We start from the raw sequence: 25,462 nt of genomic DNA on the forward strand, positions 1-25,462 counted from the left end.
TTTTCAAGGAGTCATATAAGCATCTTTGGTTCTGGCTGCTGCTTCTGGGAGGAACACAAAGCTCCAGTCAACTTTTCTCCTTGTCTCCAGATATATGCACTTTCTGATCATGTGAATGTATTTTTCTGCAGCACATAAGGTATAGAAATGCAGTGCCAGCAGAACACTTACTTTTCATTTTGCAGTCAAAAGTCCCATTCACATTTCTTTCCTGTAGATTTATTTAAATCAGTCTTGGGTAGATAGGAGATGGAAGAAAACAAAAGGTTAGGAGCAAGAGGAAATGCTGACAGAGAGTAAAAGCAGGTTAGAAAGAATAATTGAGACCTAGAATGAAAAAATGACAAATGCATTACCCAGACCTCTGTCTCATACAGTAAAAGAAGGAGCAGGGAAATGGACAAAAGGGAAAATGCAGTGCAAAGAAATGATAGTTTAGGGATATGAAAAGCTCAGAACAGATGTGAACACATGCTGGGCCAGCTCCTTCCCTTGGTGTAACTACTGATTTGGAGTGGGCATGTGTGTCAGACCCACAGAGGGGAACAGAGCCAGGTATACTTCTACAGTAGGTCCTGAATTTTCCTTCAACTATTTGAAGCCCACTTTTGGGAAATCTCTGTGCCTCTGCCATTCCCTTCTGGCCCCCAACCTTTCCCCACTGGCCCCCAGCCTTATGCTTGGGTGGAGCAAAGCATGGAATTCAGGCAGACCAAAATGAAAACACCAGGCGGCACAGTGGCAAATGAAAACATTGCTGATGGATACAGGCTAATGGACTTCAGAGAGAATAATCTGAGTTTTCATGCATATTGCTGCTTTGACATTGTTTACCACCAAGGAATAAGACTAGGATATCATTGTTAACAGGTCACTCTAAACCTCTGTTTAATGTGCAAAACTGAAACAGTCGATTAAGAAGTAGCCCAGGTTTTTTTAATGAACTGACTAAAAAATAATACTGAAAACGTCAACTCTGCCATGATTCAGAAAGACTCCCATCTCCCTTCAGCTCCATGCTCTTTTTCAGCCAACTTGAAAAGAAGTTACAAGGTCTTCAGATGACAGATTTATGGCACAGTTTAAAGCAGAGTAAGATTTCAGGTCAACCATATGATCTTACAAGGTCCCTTCTAGCATGAGCTGTTCTATGAGCCTATAATTTTGAAATGAAAAGAACCTGAAAACTGTTGGGACTGTTATGTGCACAGGGGATTTCCCAGCAGAGGTCCCTTTTTTTAGCTTAACAACATATGTGAGAGGACAAAGATGAAAAACAATTAACTTTTAAATGAATAAAATAAAAAAGTGTAGTCAGTTTATCCAGTTGATAAAGATAATTCCAGTTCCTGGGAGTGGAAACAAGAATTGAAAATTTGCAGGGGCGATGAAAGCCTCCATGCTGTCTTCAGATAGAATACTTTTTTTCATACTTATTTTTTGTGATTATAAAAACTGAAGTTGATAGACATGAACTAATTGCTAGGTGTATGTCTCCATTGCAGAAAAGAGTGCTGTGCAGATATGTTTGAATTAACTGAGAAAGAGGTGATACACTCTCTGTGACTCCTGGCACTTGAAATTTGTGTTAATTATGAAGTTTGGGAAAGTCTCCATGGCACTGCTACTTTAAAATTGGCAATGCAAGCTAGGAACTAATCTTGTCAGAGATTAGCTCATATGTCTTGCACCTTCCTCTGATCTTGAATCACATGAAAAGATAAACTGAGTTCAAGATCATCCTAGTCTGTTCTTCCTCAACAGAGCTGGACCAAAAGATCCATGTACTTTGTACATGTCTGTCTTAAGACCAAATGGAAATTCCACAGCCTACCTATTCACCTCTGTCACTGTTCTCTTTGGCTTTAAATACAGCATTCTTTTTTTTTTTTTTTTTTTCATTATTCTAATTGTCTATTTCAGTCTTATGAAATGATTTATTGTAGAATATTCTTATTTCTCTTTCAATACGTTCTCCAATGGCATACAGTTTTGTTCAGTTTCTTCAAAATTCAGGATACAATTTTAGCTGGAGATTTTCCAGTGATGGATGATTATTTTTTTGAGCATGCCTCTATGCTTTTTGACCTCTCATTGCTGCATTTTTGAAAGAAAAGTGATTTCTTAATCCACATTAGTGAGGTGTATGTTTTTTAATTTTTACACTGTTCTGTCAAGTAAGTGGCTAATGAAAACATCAAAGAACAGCAGACTCAGGTGTAATGCACTGCAGAGCCATGTTTGATATAGTCCTCTGCTTTATAATCAACCAACAGTATCTACATTTAAACTACTTCTTTCCATCAGTTTCACCACCCTGAAAAAATTCCCCAGAAAACTTCTCTTTAGCTTTCTCCTAGATGGTGTCAAAGGCCTTATTGCAGAGGTGGTATTTGACATCTACTATAACTTACATATCAACTCATCAGTCTCTTGTCACAGGAAGAAATCAAACTGTTTTGGTGTGATTTTTCCCAACAAGTCAAACCAGATTGTTGTTTATCTTGCTTTCTTTCCAGGGTTATGGACAGTCCTTGGTTTAATTGCTTGTTTCAATGCTTTTTAGGGGATTTGACACTGGGCTAGTAATTCTTCATTTTCTCCTGTATAAATACCAGCCTTCAGTTAGCCCTTGACAGTTTTCAGTATCTCACTAGTCACTCAAAAATCATCAAAGACAGTGGGTAATGACTCTGACTCTTTTTTCAGACACGTATTTAAATACAATAACTAAACAAATTGGTTTTTAACCTCTTATCTGCACTAACCTAGGATATTATCCTACTGCCATTGGTGCTGTTGGCTGCCACATTGTGGCTGGCCTCTAGTAAAGAGATGCAAAAAAGCAGTAAACTTGGATCTTCTCATCACTACCTGTTGCTTATTTTTCCTTTTTAATTTTTGTTCCAACATTTTTTTTCATCTTCTAGTATAACTAATACTCTTGAATGACTTCTAGTCATGTACCATGTCACTTCATTGTTGTATCTCGTTTCATGCTTTTGTGAGTCTGTCATCTTTGGCTATTTCTGCAAGCCTGTCTGTAAGCAAATATAATTTTTGCCTCCTGTATGTCTTCCAGTATTTTTGCTACATGAAAAGATTATTGTTTAGTGAACTCTTTCTCTCTTATTTTCTCCTTATTGCATTTATGTCCTAAGTACAGCCAAATCAGGGAACTGCTATTTCTCCACCAATGTTTTTCCCTTTCTTCTTCATTCCTGAAGAGCTGACCAGTCAATTTTTTGACGTTATCCATAACATTGGTCTCTCTTTGGTGTTTTTTCTCCATTATGATGTTCACATGATATGTTTTCTACATGCAGGTTTTCCAATTACTCATGTCATTAGAATCACATACAGATTTTTTTTGTTTGTTTGTTTTTTTTCTGGAGGCTTCTCTGCCATCTGCATTTAGTGGTTGTTGCCAGAGCATCTAAAGGAGAATGGGATTCTGTCCCAGTATATTAACTTTCCATTAGCTGCATATGCAGCTGAAATGCTTAGATGCTACTAAGTCCTTTCATTTAAATGGTTCTGGTCATGAAATTATCTTCTACCAGATCATCCTGCTTTGCTGAAGCTTTATAGATTCCCTACTACACATATTTCCTCTTCTCATTACTTAAGAGGTCAATAGCTGCTCAAAAGTCCTCTCCTGAGATCTCAGGGCAAATATATGTCTTTAATATTTGAAATACCAGATTCTTCCTTTCCCCTCTACCTGCTCTTCTAGAGAAAGTTTCTAGAGAAAGTCTAGAGAAACCATCTCCTCTGATGGTTCTGAGAAAGTGGTTGGATTGAACTCTATGCCATGTAAGCAGTAATTTTGATCATGTTTGAAGACTTCAGTCCACTTGTTTATTCCACATACTTGGTATGAAGATGTCAAAGATAATCACTGAATTTGATACATTATTCTCTTCCCAGTGTTTGTGGCTTGACCAGATAACTCCTGCTAATGGTTGTGCATGGTGACTTGTTTGCTTTGTCACCTCTCCCTTTCAGGACAGCTCACATAGGCTTTAGTAGCTCATGTGCAAAGATTGACCTCTGGTGGATTAGAGGGGCTACTGGTGTGACCTGTTTGGGTTGTTCCTGCATCTCATACATATCTGCATCTCCTGTATCACTGTACACTTTGTAGCTGAGGCTCCTGATAGTCCCAGGTGAGACTCCACTTGGTGTTTTCCACTTCTGTATGAGCTGGAGCCTGATGGCTCCCCAGGTGAGCCATCTGTCCAAGTCCTGCTACTGCATTTATCTCGAAGAATAAACATGAGAGTTTTACATGTCTTTTATTTATAAGCACAGTACAAAGAGGAAAGCTCAGCAAGCATAAAGCCAGGAGGAGCAATTTACCTGCAGCTGCATCAGGAGTCCATCTGTGTTATCTATGGACCAAACCAAAACAAGTGGTTACTTTGGAAGAGTTTGTAAGTAACTGAAAACACACTGAATTTAGATTGTTATGTAGGTTTAGAACTTCACTTTCCTTGTAATTATTTTTTTTAATAATTTGAGAATTGAATTATTTTTAGTCTACACTGTGTGTTGCCAAATTAGCTTAGCCATCAGTGATGCAGCATTTTCCTCTTCACCCTCTGCATCCTTTAACCCAGTTACAGCAGCAGAACAAGCATATGTCCAGGACAATGTAAATCGGCATGCTTATATTTAGATTTTCCAAGTCTTAAGACTGTCTGTTTTTGCATAGGTTCTTTAGTTCCCACAAACGACCTCTGTGAGCAGTGATTTCTTGTGCTTGCTCTTCAGGAGATGATGCACACACATTTCCAGAATGGTATAAAGAACAGGGAGTGAAAACAATGGCTTGCTTTGGGGGGCACCCAGGTTGCTGCACTGCTCGTATGCCACAGGGCTACCAAGGAGTACTGTCCAATGCAGGGTGTGCCCACTGAAGTACCTGCCCCTAGGCTGTGCTGGAATTGATCCTCCTCCAGATAACAGATGTTTTAGTGAGAGAGGGAAACATGGGGATGGAAAGGAACCTGGGTTTTACCCAAGTGCCTCTGTCAGTCACCTCACCCTGGTGGGGTTCCTTGTGTTAGCAGAAGGAGGAGAGGAATCCAGGAACATATTTTCTTCTGTTATCTCTTTTCTTTAAAATTGATTTTTTGTGAGGGATTCTGAGAAACATATTTAAGTGGAGAATTTGGATGGACATGAAACTGCTGTTGTTTCCATTTTAACTTTATTTTCCTGCTGTTGGAGATTTATTTTTTAAATTGTGTGTAAATGCATTTCCCATGCTACTGTGAAAGATTGAGTTAGTTAAGAACTGCATGAGCTGTCTTTATATTACAGATTCAGATTGGATAAATAAGGGGAAATTCTGGGGCTGGGGAGTGACAGCAGGGGAGGTTGAATTACAGGCAGTAAATGTTGCTGAATCCTATACATTTTAAATAACCAATAAAAAAGAGATCTTTTTAAGGTCTTTTCTTTTGTCAATGCATTGTGTTGAACTGCTCTGATGGACAAGACTACAAAGCCATGGGGAAATTCTTCAAAGGTCTGGCACAATCTGGAACCTTGGTTTGCTTTGATGAATTTAATCGTATAGAGCTGGAGGTAATTGCAGTACCACTTTCTTAGCAAAGTTGGTATTCAATGAAAGTGACAAGCTTGACAACTTCATTAACAGCACTGACATTAAACAACATTGACTGAATTTTACTGTTAAAAAAAAAATACTATTTTAGTACAATTTAATCAAATACAACCGGTTGTCTACGGCAAATCTCTCCTTGTGATTTTCTTACGGTTTCTGCAATCCTTACTGAAAATACAGCAGAGAAATATTGCTGTTGCAACCTTCTGAGCACAGTGGCAGAGGGAGGTTTGTGGAGAGACATTGTATTTTGTTCGTGATAGATTAGCGGGGAGATTTCTCATTCGCAGGGTATGCAGCTGCCACTCACAGCACCTTGAAAGACAGGAGCAAACTCCCATCTTCAGAAAGCTCACAGCCAGAGACAGAGACTGCTCTAATGCCATTTATTACTCTGCTGGGGAGAGGGGAGCAAACAACCCAAAAAACAGCCCTGCAGCCAGGGATCTGCAACAAATGAGAGCTCTGGGTTTTAAGACAGTAATTTATTGCACTTACAAAAAGCATAATTAAGTGTCCATATTGGGAGATGCTGCATAACTTATTTTCTTGAATGGGCTAGTCTGATTGGTCTTTTATAGCTCCAACATTCTGTTTTGTTTTGGTTTTTATTTTTTTTTTTTTTTGGAGTCACAGCTACAAGCAATCCTAAGTAGAAGTTATAGACATTGAGTTAATTTCTAACCATTCATTTAAATTTCTGCTTCTGAGGTGGCACAGAAACCAGCTTTGAAAATACAATATACATGCTGTATTTTCCATTATCTTGTATTAGACCATTATAGATGCATAGCTGCTTCTGGAAGATGCTATAACTTTAGCATTTTCATTCATTTAGCAGGTTATCCCTTTTTGATGCATAGGGAATTTTTCAATGCACTAGGCAATTTATTAACCTAAGCATGTGATGGATTTTTGTTTTTATTACATTTAGTAGCACATTAAAGCATTATTTTGAAGTTTTGTTGTTTTTTTTTTTTTTAAAGCACTGTTTTTTCAAACTAAAACCATGTCAAAGATCTTGCTTTGTGCTTCACTTTGATGATCTTTATACCTGTTCAGAACATGTTTACCCTTCAAACACCAGGTCTGAGCAGATGTAGGTGTAGGAAGATATGTCTGTACTCACATTCAGCTATGTCTATTAGCAACAGTTTTGGTGAGCTGGAGGAGTGGAGCTGTCAAACAATCCAAAAGGAACAATAGTACATCCACTCTGCTAGGGTGGACAAAATTATAGGATCATTTCTTCCTTATTGCTGTTTTGCTTCTCGGCTAGACTTAGAGAGATTTTCTCCCCAGACTGCAGTACCACAGAGAACAACTGTGCCTGCATTGGTTCTTTTTCAATAAAGAGGCAGCAGGCACCCCTTTTCCTATTAGAGTGCAGCATACACCAAGTAAATGCCTGAGTGAAATCTCTTTTGCATTTGTGCACTTTTTTCATTTGCCCACTGACAGGAGATCCCTCAAGACCAGCGCTAAGCTCCTCTTCATTAGAACCCAGTTTTCAATTTAAATTTTAATTAGAATGGATGACTAGGATACTCTCCATTCGCTGTAATTTCTGCATGCTACTAATCAACAACCAGAAAAATACTTCTTTTCAAATGTATTTATTTCTAAAAATTAAGCTCCTTTTCTGTAAAATGTTTGTTGCTTCTAGTTAAAATTATTTTAGCTCACCTCATATAGTTGCATTTTTGAATGGGTTTCATGCTTGCAAAGTGATATTCCTTTTCATTCTTCTAATGTAAGGTCAACTAAAACCTGGATTCTTACATTAACATAGAGCAAAGGAGCAGTTGAACTGCATACATGTTCAGTCCCAAAGGTATGTGGTTTTTAACCCTTATTTGATTCATATTGAAATATTATTTAATGCTAATATATTATCATAAACTGGATATAATGTTATCTACTTGATGAGAGTCAACTGAGGGATTAAAGTATCCAGTGTAGGTTTTACTTGTCTTTTAATAATTTTGTATGTTTGTTTCAATTCTAAGACCTAGGCTGCATGTATTCCAGCTAGAAGATAAACCATTAGATCTAAATATAACCTATGTGGTATTTCTAGTCCTCAAATTGTTGAAGAAATTTATTTCCAAAGGATAAAAGTACCATACTAATGGCAAAGAATTTTATCTAAACAAAGGTCAATATATCTGATTAAAGAGTATTTCAGCCTCTGGCATCCACAGGCTGCCATAGGCAGAGTGAGATGTTAAGGGATAACTTTGGTAGAGGACACACATATATTTGAATGATCTGATATAATTTGAAGGCTGTTTATAGAATATGTAGATCAGTGCCTGGAAATCCAACAGAGGTCAGTGGATATGTTATTCAGGTTGATGTTGTTGGTCAATCCTTGCAACCACTCCTAGACACTGGTCACTACTGCTGCAATTGCCTGGCAGTAAGACAGTTGGGTTTGTGTTGGAGCACTAATATCAGAGCTGTGAGTCAGGAAAGATTTTGGGTTTGCTAAGGCTTTTTCATGTCTGCAAAAGAGTGCAGGTCTAATACAGTGCTGAAAATTTTAATTTTTAAGAAATTATCTTTACAATATGTCTGGTTTCTTCCCCCATCCAGTCCCGTGACATGTGTCCCATCTGCACAAGATTGACTCATCTTCTATCATCCACTCCTGAATCTAGAAATTCACAGTTATTCATTTTTTTTTAAGTGTTGAAATGGACTAGATTAAAACACAGAGACTGTAAATGTCCTGTAGAGAGAACAATTGGGAATTCCACTAGGAATTTTGCCATTAAAGTGTGTATATCCAAAATTTTGTCTCATTATCTTTAATTGCTCTTCAAAAGCTCTGATACTGTCAATCTTAACTTTGTATAAGTATACACACAGGAGCACTTGGAATGCATGGTGGAGGATTTGAAATTTCTAAATATTTTTAAACCCATGCACTGGAGCATTTTCTTAATACTATAGGAAAGAATAAACGGGAAAAACAGGAAATAAAAAATTCCCTTAGAATTCCAAGTACTAAGATCTAAATGACAATAAGTTCACTGGTGTTTTACAATGTCTGAAACTGTGCAAGGGGCAAGTATTTACAAGAATTTCAGACTGTGGAGAGAGTTAGTGAGTATGCCACTGCATCAGGCCAGATATTACATTATAATAGATCACACTATTCAAACAGCTTCAGAATTTCTCTTATTTCACAGAAAGATATTATGCTGCATCTGCTTAAAGAAAGTACTCTTTGACACCACTATAATAACAAGAAAAGAAATATTCTAGCAGGAAAATTAAATAGGACAGTATGTTGTGTTGGTCGATGGCAAAAGAAATGAACTCACCTTTTTGGCAAGTATATTCCCTAAACTAGAGAGGAAAACTGATTTAATTTCTGAAATAAAAAGTCTAAGGCAGAGAAATTCAACCTTTTGCTTTCTGACACCAAATCTATTTTTATTCATAATAAAATATTTGGACTATTAACCTCAGCTATTTTCTGTTTCGTCTTTTTGGGGGGGTGGGGTTTGTTGTTGTTTTTTTGTTTTGTATGGTGCTTTGTGTTCTATTGTGCACTTTTTCAGTGCCTGAAAAAATGCTGAAACTTCTTTCTGCCATTGAGCTAGTGGTTGGTTTTGAGCTAATATCTGCTTTGTTATTGCCATTTATAAATAAGAGAAATCAATGGAATTATCTTAAAGCTGAGCTTTACTTCCAATTAACATCAGGTAAAACAGGAAGACTGTTTTTTTGCCTGCCTACACCTGTTTGATTTGAACCCCAACATGTAATTTCTCTCATTGCCAGTATTTGTGTTCCCTGAGCAGTAGAACCCTTCTCTTCCCAGCTTCTTAACTCACCTGCACCACCTCTGCCACTGATTAATGTCCAGATTGGGCTCCATATCTCCACATTATTATAGAAGCTGAAGCATGCACACAGCTCCCAATTTAACACTCTCTTCACATGCTCTGCTCTGCGACAATGACATAAATGTTCATTTTAAATTTGAAAGTCCTCAAAAGATGGATTATTAGTGCTCCCTCCCACGTCCAAGGAAAGGCCAGATATTGCCTGATGGAACACATCTTCTCAGTGATGCCAGGGTAACTGTCTACTCCCAGGGCTGTGGGAGTGTTGCATGCAAAGGAGAGAGTGTTGTATGCAAAGCCTTCTGTATTGCAAGATCATGTCTCACTTTTGAAAACCATTAAATTTTAGAAGTAGAAATTCTCCTTACAGGAAGGTGATCATTTCCAGACAGTGTCTTCCAGACCAAAACCACCAAGACAGCTTGTATCTTTTCCTTCTCAATGACAGAGGCAAGGGAAGATCCACCAAGTGTGATTTAAAGTGTGATGTCCTCATCTAACCAGCACCCCCATCTATAACCCACTCTGGCTTATTGTTCTTTGTGCATTCAAAATTCTGGTAAAATAAGCTATTTTTCCCTCTGAAAATATGTGACACCCTCCAATATAGGATATGGTTAACTAAAGGCATGGAGTTGAGCAGGTAGAGTGCTAAGAAAATCTTGCATCACAGCTTTATACTGCCTAGTGCTGATTCAGTGAATTTTGTGCATTAATTCTTTCAAAAATGTGCTTTCCCAGCAGACAAACATTTGCTAGTGTGTATCTCTGTATACCAGTGATGGTTGCATATTTCTGTTAATTTTGCCATATTTTTATTTTATGGGAGCTCACAAGCTGTTCCATTTTCTCTACTATTATGTGACATTCTCCTGTGCAAGGCACCACTCTACTATTTCTCTGTTTAGTGTTTTTAATGACCATGTGTTTACACTAGCAGCCTTGCAAACAGCATGCCATCATCATTTTTCCTTACAAATGAAACAAATAGCTGACTTCTCCAGTTCATTTTCCAAATGTCACCATAAATTCAGCTGGTTTCTACCCACTGGAACTATTCTGGGTAGGTTCTGCTATTTACTTATTTCCATAAACAAACTTTTAAGCTCATTTGTCCTGTTTTTAACATTTTCAATGCTCTTTCTTTGAAGGCTTCAAGAAAACTATGGATAATTAGTTTAAAGGCTGAAACCACATTTTTTCCTATGCTATATTTTGATATTCATGACTATAAGGATGCAATGTCAGCTATTTGTAAGTTTGTGGGTTTTTATAAATATGAAAACACATAGTTTATCCTTAAAAATGCTGTAAGTAAAAATAACCCTTCTCTATATCCTCCTAAAATTCTCCTGCAATGTATCTTTCACTGTCTTTTATATCTTATGTGTTCAGTTTGGAAGGCTAAGCACAGAGCATCTAAAGATCTAACATCTCAAGATGGATCTGGACCTCTTTCGGCTGCTTAAAATTTAATGCACTGCAAATAGTGTGCACTGGGAATGCTTGCCAACCCCTTTGCTAACAATTCAGAAAGCAGAAGAGGATTTAGATCATTCCTCCAAAGCTCTACACTAGCACTGCAATACCAGTCTCAGTAATTTTTTTAATGTATATGTAGTAAAGGAACTTGAAATTGTAACCTTACAGCAAAGAAAGCATGGCCATTAATTTTGGAGGCATCATATGTTCTCTTGTTAATTTAGTGATACATGTTGGCATGTGAATACTGACAATAACTACTCCAACTGGTTTAATTGACTGTGCCTTGAATCTCTTCAGATTCCAAAACACATAGGATGTCTGTACTTTTGTATTAATTTTTTTTTCTTTTCCCTGAAGTCCTATAAAAAATTGAATCTTATTGGGCTGATGTTTTGTTTAGGATAGTGATCCTATATTTATGTGAACAATTCACATGTCAATGGTGTGTTTTCTTCATGGACATATTCCCAAGTTTATATAGAAATTCACTTTAAAATTTATTTTTCCCTTGCTGTGATTTTGCATAGTGCAAGGACTAAATATTCTGAATGTCCCAAAGATATTTTAGGGGATGACTTCATTACCCTGGTCATTTTGAATTTAACTCCACACTATTTTTTCAGTTTTTGATTATTTGTCATTTAATTTATGAGGAACTTGCACTCATGTAATGGGAGCAATATGTTTATAGCATGTTAAAGATTCACTTGCATCTCAACAATGTGTTTGACTATGCTAGTATTTATTTAAAGCATATAAATTTTCCCAACTGATGACCACATGTCTGTGTATATATTTTATCCTGATGAAAATCTGCAAAATTTTCCTTAAAGAAAATGCATGTCATATTTAATTTCTTCAAGCAGCTAAAGTTGAGACAGCTGTTGTGGGGCTTTTCTTTTTAAACAGGGGGCTAAAGCCAATGTTTATTTTGTGACTTGGTTAAACAGAAGACTTAGCTTGCTATACTTAAGTGAACTGGCCTTTTTCCTGGATAAATAAGGTTCTAGTTAACTCAAATATTTTAAAGGATTTCCTCTGAAAATGTTTATTCTTCTGTTGGAATTTTATATTTCCTTACCTTTGACAGCACCAGAATTTAAAAGCTTGAAAGCAGGTCCCATGGATTTTTCTGCAAGTCCCTCATCAAGTAACCAATAAATAAATTTGGCCCAAAATAGGGAATTGAGAGTAAGGAGGATTTGTCTGGGTAGTCTGCTTCTGAAAGAAAAAGACTTATTCTTTCCTCTCATGAAGGACAGTCGATGAAACAAACATAAGGATCTCTTGGCATAAGGGAAATGAAAGTTTTCTAATGTGCACATAGAAACAGTATTTCTTTTGATGAAGCTAGTGATGTTTTGTGTTAAAAGCAGAATTCAGGCTGGAGTTACACTCTCAGCATGATGATTTCCTACCTTATGCCATCAAAGACTTACGAGCACCATTTTGACTAAAGTGCCACTTGAGCAATAAAATGGGGTAAAACACCAGCCCCAGGGTAAGACACCATGGGTAGGTGTGGTGCTGTCTCTTACAGAGTGGGATGCAGATCTGGAAGAGCAAAGTGGAGGGGCAGAGATGTGGTGGGGTGGAGTGTTTGTGCCAATGGCAGTGTGGAGAGGAATTGCATCAAGGAGGAGTAACACTGCCCTGGAGGCTGCAGACATCCCCCACACAGGTACCCCAGCCCAAACTAAGTAATTACCTCTTTCCCCCTTTTTAAGGGTTGTCTCCTGTTTGTTCCTTATTTCAATTCTTTTTTTAAAACCACATTCCTAACCAAGATAGCCCTTGATGTAAAAATAAACACCACAAAATCCCAAACTACTAAGTAAATTTTCTATCTGCTACCCCAGCTTCAATAAACTAGTAGCTTCTTTTCTGCTAAGTAATTTATTTTTGCCTATTATGGTTTTAAGCAATAGGCCACTACGGAGTAAATTTTCTGTCTGCTGCCCCAGATTGGATAAACTAGTAGTTCTTGAAAAAGTAATTTATTTTTGCCTATTACAATTTTAAGGAATAGGTTATAATTAGCATGCTCATATTAAAAAGGGGCTGTTTATCTATGTTCCTTTTAATACAACATGGGGGAAATGATTAAAAGTCAAAATAAGATGGAATATTTATTATTTTGCCCATCTGTTACTTACAGTTAGGTTTTGCATCCCTGGACACTGTGAAAAATAAGTTTGCATTAATTAATTCAAGCAATTCTCTATTGTACAACCCAAAACCAGTGTGTAATATTTGCAGTCTATTTCAGCTGTCAAAAAAGGGTGAAGGGAAATGTGAGAGATATATTTAAAGATATGAAATGATAACGGGGGGATTTTTTAGGAATGAAAGAGGATGTGGTTTAGTTTTTAGTTTCCGGTTTTGGTTTGGTGGTTTTTTTGGTTGGTTTTGTGGCGTTTTTTGGTGTCTTTTTAAATTTTTTTTTCCCCTGGTATAATTGCCTTCAAACACACATGAAAAAGCCCCACAAACTGTAAAAATAATAACTGAACTTCCTCCTGACTATCTGCAGTTAAGTTGGAAACAATGCATCATTCCCTGTACTTTCTTTTTGCCCCTGCCCTGTATGACAGCACTACATCTTTGATGCTGGATTTCCAGTAGGTAACCTTGTTACTTTGATGAAATGTCTTTGGGAGGTGGGTTCACAGAAGAGAGTTCACCACTCTTACTGTCATGGAGTTTTAAAAGAAAAAAAAAGAATGGAAGCTGCTTGCTCTTTACACTTAGGAAAGGTTTTGTTTCACTCCATGACGATTTCTTGCATAATCCAAATAGAAGTAATTTTTCCATTAACTAAACTATTTATTTTGACTAGTTTAGTTTAGTTCTTACTGTCTCATTTCAGAGCTGTGTCCAGCACAGTGTGAAAGACATATCACTACTTCTCTACACACACTGTTCACACTCTAGGTTGGAAAAAAGTAAAAAAGGACCCAGTATAGCTCCTACTGGGATCCTACCAATCTCCAGTAGGATTTCAAGATAGTTTACATTGAGGATTGAAAGTGTGGCAGACAGCAGAGCTTTAGTATCCACTGTAAAATAGAACCACCCTTTCATTACATATCTTGTGGCAACTCATCAGCTTTTTTCTTTCTACCAATCAAACTTGTTGGTAAATTATGGAAAAACAAAGCCTTGTGGAAAAGCAAATATTTCATCTAAAGCTGAACTGTCTCTGGTAAATAAATTTTTAAAAGGTAAATTTCCTGAGATTTGCCATTACATCCAAGAGAGATTTATCAAATCTTTTTTTGTGGGTAATTTTAGAAACTCCAACTAGGGAAACATTTTTACAGCTAAATAAGTAGCTCAGCTTCACTGGGGAGCAGGCTACAGAGACTGCAAACACTGACAGTTTTGCTGAGATAGTTTCATGGCCCTCTAGCACAAAGTGATGAGCAAAGAGAACTGCAACTCTTGATTAAAAAGAAATTCACTTATTTAACACTCTTAATATCATTTTAGCCTAGGAGTAGCCAGTGTGAAATGCAACACTGCATGTCTTGCTCATATGCATTAAGTCCTTGAATGCTTTCATTTTAATTTGGAGCTGAAGTTTGACCTAATTTGAAGTTTCCCATTCTTATAATTACAAATTGGATGTATTCCAATGGCTAGCGTTGTGTCAAATCTGCTTTTAAAATGAGTTCCAGATTTTAGTTCTTGTCACAAGATCTGTCCTTTCAATCCATGGGTGACAAGGGTAAAATTTGCCCTTGTCTTCACTGGAAATCTGAAAGTTAATTTACAGACATTGGAAGCGTTGGTATTCAGTAAAACAATCAGAGATATCAGCTTGCCAAAATTAACTCTTCTTGATGGTAGCAGAGAGCATTTCCCTTGGAGGAATCTATTTTATACTCACCTTCCCTTTGTCTGCTTGTTCTCAGGATGAGCTGGTAGAGTAACAGAACCAACTTTTTCCCTCCCTGTTGCTAAAATACCTTTCTTGACCATTACAGGAAAAATACCCCTGTGAAACTACTACTGTTTCAAACCATGAGGTATTAAGTACTTCTCTCTAATAGAAAGCTTAATTGAATATTTATGTTCTGCTTTTGCATTGCATAATGCAGATCTGTGCATTCACACACGTGAATTCATGGTTTTAGCTTCCTGAATTTCTCTGTGCAGAGGGTTTGGGCACTTGGTGGGAGGCAGGGAGCCAATGCCCTGCTGCAGGAATCCTGACCCCTCCTCAGCTGCTGCTCCAGGGTGAGAAGTGCTGCTGAGCCCCCTCAGACCCTGACACAAGCACAAAGCAGCACGTTTAACACCAGAACCAAAGCAAACACCTGACAAAACTGAGTGCTCCACTGCACTCCTGCTGGAGGGAAGAGCACAGAGGGAATAAAATATAAATGGCAGGTATTAGATGTGGTGTAGAACACATGGATAGAGGGTATGCTTAAAAAAGTTATATTATATACCAATAATGAATATAAATATGTAGTGTATACAAAATTACTCCTATAAACACATATTAACAATATGTTTGATTTACCACTTCTGCAGTAGCATTGTAAAAAAAAAAAAAAAAAGTGCAATATGTTGTTTTTAAACAAAAAGCTACATGTTTTGTCGGGATGATTTAAGACCACATACTGTAAAAATAATCTATCAAAGAGAAATGGCTGGAAATGGGATTAGCATGTGATTGTCAGAGGGGTTATCAGAGGCACTGGCAATGGAATGTGTAGCCAGCTGTCAGAGGGCTGCCCAAGCTGCCCCAGTGTGCAGGCTGAGCATGGCTAAGCTGGCAGGTAAAGAGTGTTAGTCCAAAACTCAGTGAAATGGACTGAGGCTAATGCAGTTAGAAGGAAGTTTCAGATGCTGCATTTTGGCTCATCATTGAGGCAGTGTGTAGGACTTGGCTGAGATGGAGTTAATTTTCTTCATAGAAGCTAGCAGGGAGTCGTGGTTTTGATTTGTGATTGAAAGTGTGTTGATAATTCAGGAATGTTTTAGTTATAGCCATGGAGTTCTTACACAGAGCCAAGGCCTTTTCTGCTTCTCACAGCCTGAGAGGAGGCTGGGGGAGCACAAGGAGCTGGGAGGGGACACAGCCAGAATGGCTGATCCTATCTCCTGCCATAGGCATCATGCCCAGCACAGAGACCTGGGGGTAAGAAGGAAGAGGGCACATTCAGAATGATGGTGCTTGTCTGGTCATGCCTGACCACATATCTGCCCATGGAAGGGGTGAATGAATTCCTTGTTTTTCTTTGTTTGCGTGCACAGCTTTTGCTTTATGTGTTAAACTCTCTTTATCCCAACCCATGAGTTTTGTCACTTTTCCTTTCCAGGTCTGTCCCCATCCCATTGGGGCAATAAGAGAGCTGTTGTGTGGGGATGAGTTCCTGACTGGCATTAAACCACAACAGGAAGGCTGTCTCAAATGAAACTGGGATCTGGGTGCTCCACTAAGTTATTAAGGGTTAATAATTTGGTTTTGTTCCTGTGAGAGCTTTTTCCTGCCCCTGCTGCTCTGGGTGGGTAGGAAGCCACTCACTTGTTCTGTGGATGCTGAGCAGGGCATGTTGTGCAATACTGTGGTTTCTTACAGCCCACCAATTTGTATGAGGCTTCTTTACCTTATTTTACTAGTGGTGATCACCCTCTCATTCTTGGCCAACCAAGAATATGTTTCTTGATGTTTTACTCTAGGAAAAGCTAGATGAGGCTTTGCAGTAGGAGAACCATCCTGGCAAGTCACCTCTAACAGCTGCTTCTTGCATGACTCAAACCTGTACTGGGATTTCCACTGTATTTAAACCAGCTATGATCTCTGCATAACAGAAATCACATCTCAGTGGAGACTTTATCAGACATACTTAGTGTGACCCATTATGGTTAGCAATATGACCTTTTAAATCAAAATTATTTTAGGAGGTTATTTGTTGCTGGAAATGAAAAGTGTTATATTCTAAATGGGCTTTTAAACTAAGGAAATAAAGGACTCAGGGCTTCATTGCAGTGCTTGGAAATTCTCCAAGGAAGATTTTTAAAGTTTATATCTTGTTTACTGTGTGTTCTCACTCACATATCTGATAAAACGTTATGTTTTCTTACCCTCACAGCTACTGATAAAAAGGTTTAACAAACAGCTGAATGCAGGAATTTACAAAAAATAATGTTCAGGATATAGAAGACATTTCTATCCAAGATGAGAAGTTTAACTCATCAAAGTTTTATTTATTTTTACCACCAGTTTGGATGTAAATTCATGAGCATCACACCACATTTGGATACTGTTCATTTTGTCTTATCTTTTTTTAAGACAAGAGAATGAGAACAAAGCCATTAGTATCTCTGGTTCCTGTTTTCTCCAGTTTATAATGACACACCAGGAGCCTCATAAGGACTAGAAATAAATGTCTGCAAAAAACCTCCCGTGTTCTTTTTCATCTTACCAGGCAATTATACAATCATAATTGACTTTTAATTTCAATTAGTGAAAATACTGAAAAAGACATTGCTAAAATAAGACATTGAAGATTCTCTTAAAAAATCACTCAAGCATTTTCCTCACATGAAACCCCCAGTTCAGATCTACCTTATATTGTAAATACTAAAGTAGGAGAAATTTTACTTTTTTCTTGCAGGTTTAAAAATAAAAAAAGTGAATGCTATGAAATAAGGCTTTAGCACCTATATCCTACATGAGTAGCAATTTGCTAAATATGAGTTATTTTTTTAATAGTGCTCATATGCTTAGTTTGTTTTGCAGTCTGAAAGTGAAACTCATAATGAAAATAGGTTGTCCCTTGCAGTGGTAGCTGTACCATATTTATGAAGACTGACAAAATCAGTATGTACAGGTTCATCTCAACAGCTATTAAAAAGTTGCTGGTGAGAGGCCTACAGCCACCACATTGAGCTGCAGACTAGAAAATAGATACTGATTACTCTATCCAGACTGAAAATCAGGCTAATAGGTGGTTTGTGGAAGAATCAATGCATTATAAAAGAATTTTTGTTACTTGCAGGTCCCTCTAACCTTGATTTACATGCATATTAAACTGTGTCTTGTTAAGGGATCTCTTTGCTGAGTGTTTATTTCTTGTTTGTAACATGAGAAATAGATGAATTCTGAGTAAAATGCAGCCTTTTTGCTATCTATTGTCAATTTTGTTTACAACTCATGGCTACTACTTTGTTTTAGCAGGGCCAGACTTTGAAAATTGCATCTTTTGAGGCAGAGACCCAGGTACAAAATTCTTAATTAGCTAGAGGACATTTTTATTTGTGATGCCTCTTCAAATCCTTAGATTTTTAAAGTGAGACTTTGCAAGGATTTATAATCTATTAATAAGCAGATTATAAGAGATTAAAGGATAATTTTTTACTTAGTGGGTAACAAAATCTTACGGCACAGCAGCTGAAAGGTTATGTTGATTCTGGTTTACGTCCTTGTGGCCATTTGTACTTTGTAGCTGCCTTTTCCTTTAGCCTACTGAACATGCAGGACACTTGGCTATCATGCATCAAGCACAATAAGCTATTAAACTCTTTGTTAATCCCTTTTGATTTCTATACAAACTGAAATTCACTGAAATTCACTCTAAATCATTCTATGATGGTAGTAGAATTATGACACCACCCTTATATTACTAATGATACAATTTTAACTGATTTTGCAAGATACAGCAAATTTTGTGTTAGGAAAACTTTAAGTGATGACAGTGTACAAAAAAAGCCCAATGTCCTCATAAACTATCTAAATCAGGTGGTTTATTCTGCTAAATGCTAACTTTTCCATATAAAAAAATCTTTGCTTAGTAAACCAGACAGCAATCCTAGAGCATTAAAAAATGTAAATTTTGTAAGTAAAAAAAACAATGACTGTTGCTCCATTTTGAGCTAGGGAAGAGAAAGTATAGCAGCTATTTGGGTTTGAAAGATCACAGGATCACTGAATGGCTGGGAATGACTGAGACCTCAGGATCCGATCCAGTCCAACTCCCCTGCTGAAGCAAGTTCACCTGGAGGACATTGCATGGGACCATACCAGGTGGGTTTTGTACATCTACAGGGAAGGAGACTCCACAGCTTTTTTTCCTAGTGCTGCACTCTAGCTAAACCACCTGAGCCAGGCTGCATTTCACCTGACTCTGATTAAGATGTGTGAGTTTGAGCCAATGACTTTTCACTGCCCTGGCAGGAGAGGTAGAGATTGGGATGTTCCTAGAGGGTCGTTCAGTGGATGAGCCTGGGGTGATGTCTAACTTTAAAAACTTAAATTAGGGCAGGAAAACATTGGGCTTTTTGTCTCTGACTCATAAGATGATGCCCCAGAGAGGCTGGACAATAAATATATTTAATACAGAGAGGTACTCAGGATGCCTGCTCTTGGAGGCAATGTCAATATTGCAAATGAATACACAGCCAGAATTTGCCAGGACTTTCCCAGATAGCAGAGTACTTTCAGGGGTTCTGGGATTTATTTTTTGTTTATTTTTAGGGTCTGTTTGTTCAAAGTGGGAGTGAGGGTTTAATTGAGTGGCAGCTAGGGAGAATAGAAGTCCTTTAGTCAAATAATTAACATTACTTTAATTAATTTTGAGTAATTAATTTTTCTTTAATGTTACAGGAGAGAAAATAAATTTACTGCTCATGCCCTGACTATGAATTAACCACTTTTGAGGGAACTTTAAAGAAATGTTCACACTTTCATTTAGAGTGTAGGTTTGAAGCTGCTGAGCTGCTGTGAGCAAGCTCATCTGGAAGTGGGAAAAATGAATCAGCACCAGATTTGCAATGATCTTGCTCTTCTTTTTTCTTCTCATACCTGATCAATTCACTAAGTTCCCACCCCACATCCAAAGCAAATTTCTCTTAGAATAGGTGCTGTCTGATTTATAATAACTAAAAGCAGATTGTGCTATACACTGAAAGCTAGGAAGTTTAATTTAGCTAACTATTAGATAGAAAGTGTAGCATTTAAACATTTCAGGTTTTATATATTTATTTAATTTTTATATTGCAATTTTGTTTCCAATTTTTATCTCCCACTGAAACTGCTCCAAGGGAAACCTTTCTTTCAGTTAGAATTCATTTTCCCTCTTGATTTGCATGGTAAGAGGCACAGTTACTTGTGTTGAACGTGAACATTCATAACAATAGTTTTCAATTTTGCAAGAAAATTCCAAGTATCTACAAAGAACCTTAATATATTATACTTTAAATTCTGAGGACAGCACAATCTACTATGGAACAAAATTTGGTGGCTCCAAAAAATAAATTGAAATAGATTAAAAGTTAACTGAATTTCATTTAGTTAGCATATTGCTAAAGTTTTAAGTGGCAGATGTCACTTGGAATAGATCCTGCTCTCCAGATCCACAATAAAAATAATCAATAAAGCATATTTGCTCCAATGCTTTCTCAAGTTGTAGAAAATAGAAATTCTGTCTCATTTGCAACATGCAGCTCTCAATCCTTATGTGTTAAAGATGCTGATTTCCTTGCTGAAAATTAACAAGAAAATGTTTTTTGTATCCCCTGCTATTTGGGAACGTTCCAGAGAGCTGGCTGGATCCAGCATTTCCCACAGATGCAGACAGTGACAGTCAGATGGCTCCACAGGAGCTGCTGCTCAGTTTTGGGTGCCGTTCTGGCCACACTCAGGCTGTGATTTTTAGCACAACAGCACTGTCCTTTATCACCTATATAATTCCAAGGAGTATGAGGGAATCAGTGGGAGAGGGGCAGGCATGCTCAGGATTTTGTGGGAATATCAGCTGTTTCTGTACTCTCTTTTAAAATGGAGACCAGTCAGGGTTTGCTCGTTCTACAGAGAGACAATTTTCTGCTTGAGATCCTGCAGATTAATTGCCAAGTGTCTCTGCTATCCCAGGAGAGGGGGTGGAAGGTGTATTGATAGTACCTGCAGATAGCCAGCAGATATGAACAGTTAATGGGATTCAACAAGTCACCTCCCTGGCTGGGAAAAAGCTTCTGGTCTTAACTTAAAATCAAATTCACCTGTCAGAGAAGCTCTTTGACTTTTCAAGGTTAAGAGTTTCTCTATACAGTTAGGATTCCTGGGCTTAACTGCATGGTTTCTGCACAAAGTGGGGGACCCTGTGCTTTGGCCAAGCCTTCTCCCTGTCAGTGAAAGGACAAGCAAGAGCCCTTTGTTGTCCTGTGTTGTCTGCTCTTGCTAGGGCTCATTCCCACCCTAGACCTGGGAATGGGATTTGTGAAGAAGTGCGAAAATTCCCCATGCTGATGATCCATGCTGTAAGAGATGGACATGTCACAGCCAAAGATGTGAGATCCATGTTCCAGGGTGATTGCAGCACTGCCCACAGTGCAGGGAAGGACTGTGCTGCCAGCTGTGTGCTGCTGCAGGGAGTGGGGGCACTGCTTCCCTTCCTCATCAGGCACAGGATCCAGAAATTAAATGCTGGGAAACAACTGCCTTATGAGATCTCATTGGTGAGGCTTGTAAAGAGCCATTGGAGCACTGCTGCCTGTGAAACCTGTGACCTCTTAAGGACTGTGATAATTTTGTGTAATTCTTCCCTACTAGGTGTGGAAGTAATTCCCTGCATACATAAACCAGGCCCTAAGGCAGACTCCAGCAGATTCCAAAGGCAGAACCCTAGTGTTTGGAAAGGTCTAAAGAACACTGGAAGCATCTGCATCTGGGGTTGAAAATCAGTCCAAAAGGTAAGATGCTTATGTTCACAGGCTGTATTTAGCAGTGAAAATCAGTAAAGAACATCTGGAGGAGTACAGAAGACCATGGAGTAAGAAGGTATTGAATATTTGGGTGAAGTATGTGCTGCTGATTAGACAAAAAAAGTGTGGTAGAAATTCGGGTGAAAATATAAGTGTGCTACAGATTTCCTTGTTCACAAAATATTTTACTCAGAAAAATAAATGCAAGGTCACTGCAAACAACTAATTCAAGTAGATTAAATGGATTATTAAATCCCTTGAGAATTAAGAAATCAGGATTGTTTCTTGCATAACAAATAAGATGATCCTCCCATCTTAGTATTTTTAATAATGCCAATGAAATTGGGTGTCTAGGGTTGAGAGAGGGTTGATAAACACTAGATTGAATTAGCTGAACATAGAAGGAAATGCTGCAAATCAATTCTCCTTAATGCATGGACACACATACCGAGTTCTATAGTACTGCCATCCCAAATGACTCCTGTAAGACTTAGTGAATGCTGCACTTTTCTCTGTGTGGGGATGAGATCAGAGCTGTTTCAAGCTCTCATCTGCACGTGAAAATGAAGCAAAGTCTTTCCCAGGCTTTAAGAGTTCAGTTCTATGATTTTTTTCATCATAGGTTTGACCATACCTTGTCTGGGGAGGAAGAGTAAAAATGTTCACCATCTCATAGTTAATCTTGTTTCCATGAGATTTAATGTTGGTCTTGCAGGCCCAAGGGGCTCAGCTAATCACCTGGACCATGCAGTGAAACACCCCCCAAGCTGTTAGAAATCCACCCATCAGTGCTCTGCAGTGAAACAGAAGGGTACAAATTGTGTCTTTGCAGCTGGGGAGGAGGCACTTAGCTCTGCACTTTTTGTACCTCATCAGGCAGGATGGGCTCCCCATGCCAGGTTCTCCAAATCCCCCAATGAGCTGTTCTCTTCACTTCCAGGCACCTTCCTTGCCTGGTCTCCTGGTTCTTCCCAGCTTCTCTTCCCACTTCTGAGGCTGCTGTTAGTCTCGGCAGGATTGAATTAACACCTTTCCCAATTATGATGTGCAAAGACATGCTGAACAAACCCAAAACTCTGTGGAAATTTTAATTTACAGAAATAGCAATGGCAGGGGCAAGACATTCCAAGCAGCAGGAAAGGGGACATGAGAGGGAGGCTGGCAAGAGAGGTGTGAGGTGGTGGATCAGGACTGATCTGACCTGCCTTATTCTGTGGCTGGGCTGTGCAAAGCATCCATATGTCACCTCTTTTTATCAGCCACTCCAGTGGCTGCTTCTGGAACATGTGTGTGGCAACTGTCTTCACTTATTTCCTGCATGGAAAATGAATACATCCTGGACATTCAAAACAGAAAGATGCCTTCTTGGTAAAAAAGTCTAGCAGGGAATTAGAGGGAAGGAAACATTTTGTCTGGGCTTAGCCACATCTGTAAGCAAAGAAAGCATATGTGAATACAGCTTATTGCAGAAAGAGGACCCTAATATTTACCATATTTGGAAGTGAAGTTCCTTGAAAAAAGGGGAAACAACTGGAAAAAATATAGACAAAGCAAACAGGTCTATACTAGTAAGTCCTTAATAGACTTCCCCAACAGATGAGTTAGAAAATTTGTTTTCTTGCTCATATATATATATATTTTCAATGTGTATGTACATACAAATATAATTAAAGCTTTATATCTTACCATGCCAAGTTTTTCTAAAACAATTGACTACTAAGCTCCTGCTTCTAGCTCCTGCTTTCTTCTCTCCCTGTGAAATATGGATTTGCAATGTCTGACAGGCCCACATTGTCCTTAATAGAATTACTTTCAATCTATGCTGGCATCGATGAGAGGGACATCTTGTCCTTTTCTGTGCCTACTGTTAGCAAAAAATCATTGTTTCATAGTTGCTGCAAAATGTGGATGGAGAATGACTAGGCTACTGTTGCAGATATTGGGAATTCGAAAGTGAAATGGTTTTATTTATGTGAATCTAGTCAAACTAATTTATGAGACAAATAGAACATAAACTATCTTGCTGATCAAACTTAATTTCATCAGCTAATGAGTCATGTAATTAAAAGCAATGTGTCCATTTTCCTGTCTCACCAGACAGCTCATGGTATGTGCTGCTGACAACCTCAAATGAAGGGGGCTGCTGAGAGCACAAAACTGGAGAGGAGCAGAATACTGATGGTCCCACTGCAAACATGATTCTCTGCACTGTGGACATCTACAGCTACTTTTTATAAAGTGTGATCGTGCTGGGCACCTTCTCCAGTGATAACCCTAATTTAAGAGGCATGCTGTCACAAGACAGCAGCATGAACAGGAAACTGCTAAGGATATTTTCTCAATCTAAAACAAGAAGTTATTTCCTGTGAGAAAGATGTAAATTACAACAGGGAAATTGGCCAACTAAGCTACCATGGGGCTAGATCTGGGGAGAAATTGGAGTTAGTCTCTTTATTATGTACCTTATGAAGATGCAGCATCTGAGATGCAGCCACAAGAAGGGCAGCCTTATGTCTCCTGCACCCACAGGCACAGCAGCCTTGTCCTTGTACCCTTTTTGGAGGGCTGCCTGCCTATCAGGCTAGCTGCCACAGGATGTGCTGGCCTCCCCAGAGGCTCAGTGCCTGCTTGGACAGAGAAAAACAAGGTCTCAAGAGCAGCTCCAGGGCACTTTTTGTAAGACAATCAAACTTCCCATGGATCTTGCAGCTTGCAGTTCCTCCAACCTACAGCTGCCATGTCGATGGAGCAAAAAGTGGAAAGTTTGTTTTCTATAGCTTTAGCCAACAGAGTCCTGAAGACTGTTTTTTTTTACCTTTTTGTGATCTTGCACAGAAGGAGATGACTTGCAAATATGTCCCTCTATGCTAAAGTCTAATTCTTTATTTCCACAATGTTCTGCATTGTGTATTTGCCAAGTAATTCCAGGTTGTAATTCATTCAAAACAAAGGGGTTTGTGTGGTGTTTATTCTTTAATGATTGGACTGTGGATTAGAGCAGACTTTTGGCAGAGATCCTTCAAACTTGTTTACATTTCCATCTGTCTCTGCATCTTCTTGAGGTTTTTCAGGTTATTGTGCAAGTACCTTGTTTCATATTCCTAAAAGGAACTGGCATTTTAAAAATAGAAATAAATTAGGTATTTCAGGTTTTGAAATTTTGCACTTAGGTATCTCTTGGAGTTCTAAAGGCAGTTTTTTAGTTGCTTCAGAGTTCTGAACACTTGTTTCTTCTACAGATAATTTATTATGCCCTCCTTGAGAAAACCAGATTGCTTGTTTTTCAGCCTTTAAATGCTTTGGTATAGCTTTGAGCCGTTGTCTTGCATTAATGCACTGGATCTATAGTTAGGGAGACTAGGAAGCATTTCTCTTTCATGTGTTGGCTACAACACTTTGAAAAATAGATCTTAGACTTGGTGTTTCATATTCATCTCCATTTTGCTTTTGAACATGCATGGAAAAGTGGCATGGTAATTTAAATTGTTTTGGCAGCGAATTTGCTAGTAGCTTTTATTCCTTGAAATGCATTTGGATATGTTTTTATTGTTTGAAAAACCTTAAAGCATCATTACAGCCCTGTAGAGTTATTAAATATATATTATAATGGAAGTCATGAGATGTTATGTTCCCTTGGATGTACATCTATATGTGTATGGAGGAGGTAGGGGATTGACAGGCTTTTATTCTAGAAGTTGTCATTCTTTCAGCTGATATGAATTATGCTTATTGAGTGATAAATTTCTCTTTTTTATTGGTATGAAAC

The sequence above is a fragment of the Erithacus rubecula genome, assembly GCF_903797595.1.
Source record: "Erithacus rubecula genome assembly, chromosome: 4".
NCBI lineage: Eukaryota > Metazoa > Chordata > Aves > Passeriformes > Muscicapidae > Erithacus > Erithacus rubecula.